A 10,502-nucleotide genomic window follows, 5' to 3' on the forward strand; every position below is an offset into this window, starting at 1 on the left:
AAGCACTTAGTGCATCTCAGAGAGGTTGAAAGACATGTAAACAACATCAACATTGTTCCAAGGTACATTGTAATCAGTGTGTTGACCATTGACATACTTCAAATATTCGTTGCCTTACTCTAATCGATAGTATGGCGATCAGTTTTAGAAAGTTCTAGAGCAATGAGAAAATTAGACAATGTTGAGTGCATGAACCTATGAATTAATATATATAACGTACCATCACTATAATGTTAGCTATGACGAATTTTCGACGACACGAGTCTAGTTGACCTTACATTTTCTTTTCTATGAACATAAATAATGTGTCTACTACCTGCATGACAACGTTGGGTGTTTAATTAAATAGGGATACCTATACACACGAATCTTCATTAAAGGTATTATACCTCGTCATTCATCCATTCAGACGGTGTTAACATATTATTAAACCATTTTTTTTAATCCATTTGAGCATATGCATTTTTCCGTATCATTGCAGCACGGTCTACGTTGTCCATCCACTTCTAAAATTTAATGTTAAGATATTCAGGTATGTCAATTATGAGATTCTACTTTTGCTGCATTTTTTTTGCCTCTTCCCATACTTCCTTGTGTCTTTCCATAGTGTAGTTAATTTTCAAGATTTTTCCTCATTTGGCCACAACCTTCTATTAGATTTAGATTTCCTGTGTCTGGAACTTATATCGACGACCTACACAATAAATGCGATAACAAATTTACCTGAGAATGGCTGCACTTCTATGTCAATTAGATACTTAGCTCTAAATCTATTAAAAGAATTTTTTTCCCTCACAGTTCTGGTTTAATGTTTCAATCCTATAATAAGGTTAAATTTATTTGGTTGAATGACAATATATTCCCTAGAAGATTAAAACTAATGACATCTCTTCTTGGCTCCTCTATAGAAGAAAAATATAGTGAATCAATGGTCCATTGAAGAAGTGTTTGTGTCAAGGAGAGGACCAAAACATGTTTGTCTAGACATGACTAATTGTGTCGAAGTTAATTTTTTTTCTTAATTTTAAGGATGGCTTTTCATGGGAACAACATGAAAAGGCCGCAGGAAAATGATCGTTAGGATGAATATTCATTTTCAATTCCATCATAACCTACATTTTTCATCAAATAGATAAATTAAAAGTCAACACAACACAACGCATTGAGTCATTATATATATATATATATATAATGTAAGCTACTATTTTTTGACTCGATCCCATACCTGGGCAGGCTCAAGACCAGGCCAAAAAAACAGTAGTTAAGTGACTGCCCCCTTCCTGGTCCCCCTTCTCGATACTGGTCACCCTTCCCAGTCCCGTCCCCTTTCCAGTCTCGATTAGATGAAAAAATGGAAATCCAAATCTGATTAGTTGAAAAATCCGACATAATCTTCAAATGGAAAGAAAAATGACAAGGAAATTTGAAATCTAGTCGAAATCGAGGTATAAAATGGTAGAAATCGAGTGAGGACATGAAAATCAAAGGGGGAAATGGAAAGGCCAAATGGGTGGGTGAGAGTTGTGAAAAAAAGTTCTAAGGGCATTATAATAATTTTACATTGTTTGAAAAATTGTAGGAGTAAAAAAAAACCAATGTTTTAAACAAAAGTCTAAATTTACAAAATAGAACTTAAAAAAAAGCCATTTTTGTCGATTTTCAAAATTTTAAGAAGCACGTGTCAATACACACCAACGGCCATTATTGGTATTGTTGAGATGTTGTTGTTAATGCAGCAAATCTCAGCCACATCATTGCTAAGATATTTTTCATTCCTCTATTTTCTCCCTTTCATATTATTCAACTATATGTATATATATAACACTTTTTTTAAAAAAAAAAAAAAAATTATAAATGACTTTGTAGCCCCACCATGCTTTTCCTTCTTTTTATCAGGCAAATAAAAAAATAATTAAAAAAATAATTTTTGAAAAAAAATCAAATTACCACATGGGGATGCATAAGTTTTTTTTCCTTTATTTTGTGTTTGGATCTATTCATCTAATATTTTAAGAAGAGTGAAAACACCATTTGTGTTTCTATAAAGTTTTGGTTCATTATTTTTAATTATACTTAGTTCATGCAATTAATTTCTTATTGATTTTTTAAAAAAGAATTTGTCACTATAATATCTCCTTTATAAAGTGTGAAAATAAACTTACATAGGGTCTTTTTTTTGCATTAAAATTATATTATTATTATTATTATTAAATCAATTTTGATAAAATTAAATTTAAGATGTATGAAAAGTAGATATATTAAAATGATAAAATTTAAATACAGGGATGAAATGTTATTTTAACCATATATATCTTGCAAGGTATTTAAATGTTTGATTCCACCTTCGTGAACATGATTAGCTGTCAAGTTACGTATTATGAACTTTTTATTAGTTGTTGGTTAGACTTTTCTCTCTTACTTATGTTATAATCCAATATATGTACCATAAAAATCTTTTAAATGTCATGGTCAAGACTGAAGTAGGAATCAAGTAAAATCCAACAAAATTATATGAATAATATGTAACTTGTGTCATCATGCCTAGATATTATGTCGTCTTATAATTATTTTTAAATATTTTAAATCTATTAGAATATTCAATATAAATTACATATTATTAAAAGTTTTTTTTTTTNATTAACTATTTGTCTTTAATCTTTTAAAAGAACCAATAATTTTGTCTACAAACTTCAAATTGTACCGATTTAGTTTATGTATCCTTAATTTTATAAGGACTTAGTATATGAACTTTAGTCTATAATAATTGAATCTTGACATAAATTTTCAAATTTGATAATATTTCCTTTACGAAGATTTCATATATTTATTTTCTTTGTACGTGAATACAACATTATAAATTTGTAGTATTGAAGAGCTTTAAACTTTTGATAAAGTTAATTGACGTATTTTAATCAATAAAACTTATATTATTTATAATATTTATTGTAATCAAATTAGAAATTGAATTGTATAATAAATTATTGGCATTTAGCTAGTAATCAAAGTTTTGATAAAACCAAAAGAAATAAAAATTAATGGATGATATGACTTCCAAAATATTTTTAATATTATTTGGAACATTTCTCAATCAACGGCTGAAAATTATTCAATATTTATTGACCCTTAAAATGGAAATATAAAATTTATTGTTATTATTGTTTAGTTGTTGTATTAATATGTTTTGTCTATTTTAGATATAAAATAAACGAAACAAAAAAGGCCCTTTAAGACAATTTTTTTTTTTCTTTTTTCCTTTTTTAATTAAACCGTACTTCAAAGAATAGTGATTTTATAAGAACAAAATGTATTTATTTATTTATCTTAAAAAAAAAAGAACAACATAACACTTAATATATATGAAGACTTCTCGGGGCAAATAATTTGGTAAGTAAACATACTATTTTGTATATTAAAAATTGTAATTTGAATTTTTCTAGTTTGAAACTTGTTTTAATTTAAACATTTTCAGTGTGTGGACTAAACTAGAATAGAATGGTTTTAAAATAAACACACAGTTGAATAGTTTAATATTAAATTTACTTTTATTCATTAACTTTAGATCTTGCGTGCATCGATGATTTAAAAGGCAGTGACATATTTTGGCTCGTCTTTTTAAAATAATTTTTTCTCTCACTGTTCGTCCTCTCTATTATTCACGAGGATGGGTATAATGGTCTGGTTATGTAATTTACAAAGTTGTAATTTAAAATAATAATAATTAAAAAAATTGACTAGCACAAAATAATATTTTAATATTTAATTTAGAGAAAAATAGATTTTTAAGTTTCAAAATGTTATACTTTAATATTTAGAATTTGAGTTTTATTTCAATTTGATTAGTACGATTTCAAGATTTATAATCTTAACATCAAATTTTCACAAAATACTCATTTTCACTATTTTGTGTTAATGTCTATTAATTAATTTAAAGCTAAACTATACAAAATAATCCAAAAACTTTGTACTTTGTGTAAAAAATATTCTTGAACTCTCAAAATCAGTTCAAACATACCATTGCCGTCAATTTTGGATGAAAAATGTTAGCGTTTTGTTTTTAGAAAAAAATTTTGAACTTTCAAAAGTTTCAAAAATGCCCTTAAAACTTAAAAAAATAAAAAATAAAAAAATATTATTGTTGTTAGTATTGAGCACACACGATTAATACTTGTTTAAAAAATATCATTTAACTTCAAAAAGTTACATTAATACTTTTAGCCATACAAAAAATAAAAAAAAAGTTAAAAAAAATGCTCCTACCATTAGTATCGTGATAATTTTGTTGAAGTTTTCTTGATTTGAAAAGAACCAATTTTATACAAATTATGTAGACATATATATACTCTCATTTTTTTCTTATTTGTCCAATTCTTTCATTAATTTTGTTCAACAAAATATAAACCAAAAGTTAAAGTTAAAATATAAAATCCCACCAAATTTCAAAATAAAAAATTTCCTCTTAAAACTTATCAAAACAATTTGATTCTGGCTAGTCAATACACATTTAACATACAATCTTGTTAAAACTTAAACATATAAGTCTTAAGGTCTCCTTCATGATTCTATTATTCTCTCTTTTTATTTATTTATTTTTTATTTTTTTAATAATCTACATATCTTGACCAAAGGGACATTTTTTTTTATTAATGAGATAAATAAAAGATCAAATAGTTAACAAGAAGAAGATCAGTAAGAGGAGAGAAAGAAAATAGAGAAAATAGAGAAGTGATAGATCGTAGATTGAAATGTGGGAGAGAAAGGAAATGTAAGAGGGAGGTAATAAGATGTAGATGTTGGGATTGGTGTCGTAATTCTCCCGGAGTCTCGTTGTTTTGTAAAGATACACATTGTTCAATGAATAAAATAATTGTTATTTAATTCTAGCATTTACTCATATCCAATAAATAAAGCTCCTTAGTTATCTTATATGAACTTAAGCATGTATATGTGATATATAAGTGGATCATGCCTTAAGTGATAACCTAAATAGGTCTGTAGTATAAGGATTAAGGTGGGATACCTGATCCTTGTGACACTATGGATACAACCCGCTTTATAGAGGTTTGCAAGTGTTGTAAACTACTACAGATGGTAGATCCTGACCATTCATGTAGAGACGTGGAGCAAGGGCGTCTTATACAAAGAGTTTGTACAAGACTTGAACCACGAGATGACTAGACTCTGTATATAACGCTGTTGATACTAAAGACTTGAATCTCACCTAAACGACCATAGGTGACACGACCTCAATCTTGAGTGTTTTGGGAACTCATGCATTTGAGGGCGGTCCTTTGATTAGTATGGGTGAGAGTGGCCAGATTGTCAACTCAACATTCCTACCTTTTGGGGACTTGTATGATCTGGGGGTTGGGAACTCAATCCACAATATGAAATTCACTCCTTTCCCGAAGTAGGGATAAGTAGAGAGATTGCTCCCTTAAGGGCTGATTCCGGGGCTAGAACATAAAGGCCACAACTTCTCTTTGGAAGAGGAGACTCAGTCATAGTAGAACTTTGACTTATGTTCATTAGAGGGATCAATGATACTTAAGGAGACAGATGTAACTACAGGGGCATAACAGTTATTGTCCTAGCTGTACTTACGAGCGATTTATGAAGGGTTATCGTACTACTGATTGGTTAAGATGGACACATAATATATCTATGGTAAGGAGAGTTCAGCTTTCAGTTTTTAGTGGAGTGTCTGGTAGTTAACGGATGGTGGATCCCATGACTAAAGAGTTTAGTCAGTTATTCACGTACCGTTGGAGCTTCGAGCTACAGGTTCATGAGGTCTCCTTGGTAGCTCGATGGATTCAGTTGAGGATCAGTTCTTGGTGTTGATTTGAAATGTTCAAATTGACAAGAGGTATTTTGATTATATATGATATAATCGGTATGATGTATGAGATACATCTAGTGGAGGATTGATGTAAATGAGATTTACATTAAGTACCATGGAATAGAAAAACAACTATGGTTTATATGTTTCATGAGATGAAATATTAAAACTATAGGTTATAGATATAGTATGATAAGTTGGTTATCATTTATGTTTATAATAATATTAATTATTGGATAATTAATTCTTTTTATTTAAATAACCAAATGAGTGAGTGGTTATGGGATCATGGTAACCGTGAGTTTAAAAGGAAAATGGTTTTCCTATTTTCAAAGGATTTTTTATAAAAGATTGAAAAAGTTTTGAATTTTCTCTCCGCGCAAAAGAAACTCACGAAGTCGTCAAGTAAATTCGGATTTACTAAACGACGGTTGGGCGAGCTAAACGATTGTGCAGAGTAGAGCTAAACGATCGTGCAGTATTTACTAAACGATTGCATAGTTTTGCTAGACGATTGCTGGCCCAAGGTAAACGATCTTGTAGTGTCTGTAGGCGACGATGAGCTAAACGATCGCATAGCTTTTGCTAGATGATCGCTTAGCTTTATCTAAACAATTGGGCATCGACCTATACGATAGATCTCCGCCATCTCCCACTTGTCCAGTCGTGTACGCGATTGGTGTTTCCTCCATTCGTCTGCCTCATACCAAGTCCGAACAAAGCACACCCTCTAGATTCTCATACTTGGAATACCAAGATCTCCTTGTTGGTGGTGTCAGACTCAACTCGACACCGTTGAGGTCTTTTTGAGGCCGTTCGTGGTACTCTGGAGGCCATTCGTGTTGTGGAGGAGTTCGTGACCGAGGAGATTGTTGAGGACGAGCGCGAAGTGTTCATGCTGTGTTACGATTGTGTAGATTGAGCGTTTGTGGTTGTTGTTGTTCGAGCGATTAGAGTGCGCAACCGAGGTGGAGACACTTCTACCATTGTTAATATAGTTTGCCATTTGTGCATTTGTAATGTTCATGTTGTAATTTCTGTATTGAAATTGTATAACCACTTATGTGAAGTCGACTGTAAATGCATTGTTTATTTATGATTGTAATTTGGAATTATCGTTCTTCCGCTGCTAAACGATCGTTTATCTCTGGGAGCGCTGGTAAGCGATAAAGAAAAGTGTTTTTTTTATCGTGTAGACGATCGTGGGGTGTTTGGTACACGATGGATGGTTGGAGAAGCGTACTTTGCCGAGCGGTTCAAGACCCGATTCGCATGTTTGAATCGGAGACTCCTTGTCTTTGTAATAGTTAACTTTCCTTTTGGTTTTTAGGGCAATTTTACCCGGTTCATCAACATTTATTGCTTATACATGTGATGTATGGTACTTATATGCCAAAGTGTTTGTCATATAGTTAAAAATCCACCTTAGGTTGTGCAATTATTCATGCATCATGTATTATAAATGTTATAATCGAGCATGAAGAAATTACTTGAAAGCATGCGCATACATCATTAAATATAAGTGTTATATTTTGCATGCAGTGAGCATTATCATGCATCATCCTTTTATTATAAATGTTATAGTCTAAGGGTGAATGGAAACATGTTTTGCTTGTTTCATTGCGGTTTTGTATAAGTGTTATATAACAGAAGTAGCAATGAATGGACAATGCATTGAGCATGACACTTAGGCTGTTTATAATCGTTATGAATGCCTTGCATGTGTTAGCTTAGCATTGTGGTTGTTTCTGTTTATAAGTGTTATAAAGAAAATTAGACCAAAAATCAATAATTCATAGTTGGATGTGGACTTAGGGTGAACTCAAGTTTTTTAAAAGGATTTTAAAATTAGATTGAGATAGACCTAAGTTCAAGTGGTTCTAAAGAGTTTAGTAAGTGGTTCTAAAGAGTTTAGTAACTTAGATTAATCTTTTAAAATCGGTTTAATAGGATTAAATTGGTTGAATAGAAGATTAAATTTGTTGTAAACCTATCTATAAGGGACCTTTTATCTAAGGCGGGTACTGGCTAGGCTTGGGTTCTTAAGTTGACGGAAACATAACACCCCTACCTGGGAACCTACCTAGAAAGGTGAATTAGATAGATTTTCAACAAGCATGTGATGTTTTGGTCAAAGACTTCGTTAAAGAGTTTAATGGATGATGATCAAAAGTTGTTTGACTATCCAAGGTAAATATTACTCTTGGGAAAACCTAAAAGTCACTTTGTTAAAATCCTTAGCCGTGTTTTTCTAAGTAAACTAAACCTTAGGTTATAAAATACTCAGTGGGAGGAAGAGGCGTGTCAGATATGTCTATGATTCCACTCATGTTTCTCCCTGTATGTTCACACTGTGAGATTCATGCTTGGCCTCGAGATGCCTATGATGCGTCCCCTTTTGGATGGTGTTTGCGTGAGTCAATATCAAGGTGGACGGAGAGAGTGCTTATAGTAAGTGGGTGAAGGGTGTATATCAACATGTCCTATGGTCTCTGTCATTGGTTCACACCGTGAGATCATTCTATACACCCTCGTGTCGCCTTCGGATGGGTTTTGTGCAGTTGTTCAATATCAAGGTGAACTCTAGAAATGGATAGGATCGCTTTAGGTTTTGCCCCAATTGAATTTTTTTCCTTCAGATTGGCCTTTTAGGACGAATCTTTAGGGCTTAAAATGGCGGGTCACACTTAAGGGAGATTGTTAAGTAAGTTAATGATCTCTTGGCTAAATCAATGATGGCTTGTCGTTATAGGAGTAAGAGTTGTTATGGTATTAATGACTGTTTGAAAATTTCTCAATTCAGAGGAGGGATAACTGACTTCCTTTCGGCGGCTTTTGTCCTAAACCTTTGAAGCGTCATTACGAAACTAGATGTCATACAGAGTTCATGTTAGTTTTACTAAAACCTTGTTGGATGTTGTTTTTGTTTTACAATGGGTATTTGCTTAAAACCTAACGTAGGTCAATGTGTTTTTCTTTTCAGCAACTCGTTAGTATTTTCATTTAAAGCTTTTTAAAATGACTGATTATTTATATTGGAAAAAATCGTGTGAAACGAATTTCGTGGCAAATGACCTCCATCCCACTACTCTCCAAAAGAGAAGACAGGATAGTAAATATGATTTATTGGTCTTAGAGACATATCTGGTAGAGAATGGTGATTCTACCTGGATTCTTGATTCTGGTGCTACCAATCATGTCAGTTTCTCCTACCAAGGATTCAGTTCCTGGAAAACGTTGCCACAAGAAGAGATGACTCTTCGAGTCGGTACTGGTGAGGTTGTTTCAGCTGTTGCTGTAGGCAGACTGAAGTTATTTGTTGACAAGAAATGTCATGTATTACTGGATAATGTTTTTGTAGTTCCTTATATTAAGAGAAACTTAATTTCGGTTTCTTGTCTCATTGAACAAGGCTACACCGTCTCCTTTTCTGAGAATAAAGTGTTTATTTTCAAGAATGGAATGGAGATTGGCTATGGTTCAATGAAAAATAACTTATATGTACTAAGGTCGTTAGTCATAAAAGCCTTGTTTAACACAGAAATATTCAGTACGACAACAATAGCTAAAAGACCAAAGGTTTCTCCAAAGGATAACGCCTATCTTTGGCATCTTAGGTTAGGTCACATCAACCTCAATAGGATTGAGAAGTTGGTGAAAAGTAGACTTCTAAAGAATTTAGAAGAAAACTCCTTGCCGATATGTGAATCATGCCTCAAAAGCAAGATAACCAAATGACCTTTTACTAAAAAAGGTTACTGAGCCAAGGAAGCCTTGGAGCTTGTACATTTAGACCACTGTGGTCCGATGAATATTAGAGCTCAAGGTGGGTATGAATATTTCATCTCTTTCATAGATGATTATTCAAGATTTGGGTATCTCTTCCTAATGCAACGTAAGTCTAAAGCCCTTGACAAGTTCAAGGTGTAAGGCTGAAGTTGAAAGTTTGTTAGGTAAGAAGATAAAAACACTATGATTGGATCATGGTAAAGAGTATATGGACCTCCAATTCTAGAACTTTATGATAGAACATGGGATTGCGTCCTAACTCTCGGCCCCCGATACACCTCAGCAGAATGGTGTATCAGAAAGGAGAAACAGGATCTTGTTGGACATGGTTCGGTCTATGATGAGTTATGCTCATCTTCCAGACTCGTTTTGGGGTTATGCAGTGAAGACTGCATGTTATATTCTGATCAACGTTCCCTCAAAAAGTGTTTTTGAAACACCTTTTGAGTTATAGAGAGGCTATAAAGGTAGTTTACACCACTTCAGGATTTGGGGGTGTCCGACACACGTGCTTGTCACTAACCCGAGGAAGTTGAAACCGTGTTCAAAATTTTGCCTCTTTGTTGGCTACCCTAGGGATCAAACCCATGTAGCAATCCGGGGTTCATAACCTCCCACTACGTCGAGGCAGTCTCAACTCTTAAGCTGGTTGACTACATGTCCTGACCTCAATAACTCTTGTGATCTGTCGACCTGTTCAACAACTCTTGTTGAACCCTCAGTAATCTCAGTCTCACTTGAGATCTCACGTAAAACGAGCTTACTTCATGGCTATGATCCCTATGTTGTTCTTCTTCCAAGAAGATAGCATAGTAGTAACAAACATTTTGTTCTCAACTGTCGATCATAAAAATATCCTCATCTTTTCTTTTGC

Source organism: Benincasa hispida, chromosome 1 (assembly GCF_009727055.1).
Source record: "Benincasa hispida cultivar B227 chromosome 1, ASM972705v1, whole genome shotgun sequence".
NCBI classification, from domain to species: Eukaryota; Viridiplantae; Streptophyta; class Magnoliopsida; order Cucurbitales; family Cucurbitaceae; genus Benincasa; species Benincasa hispida.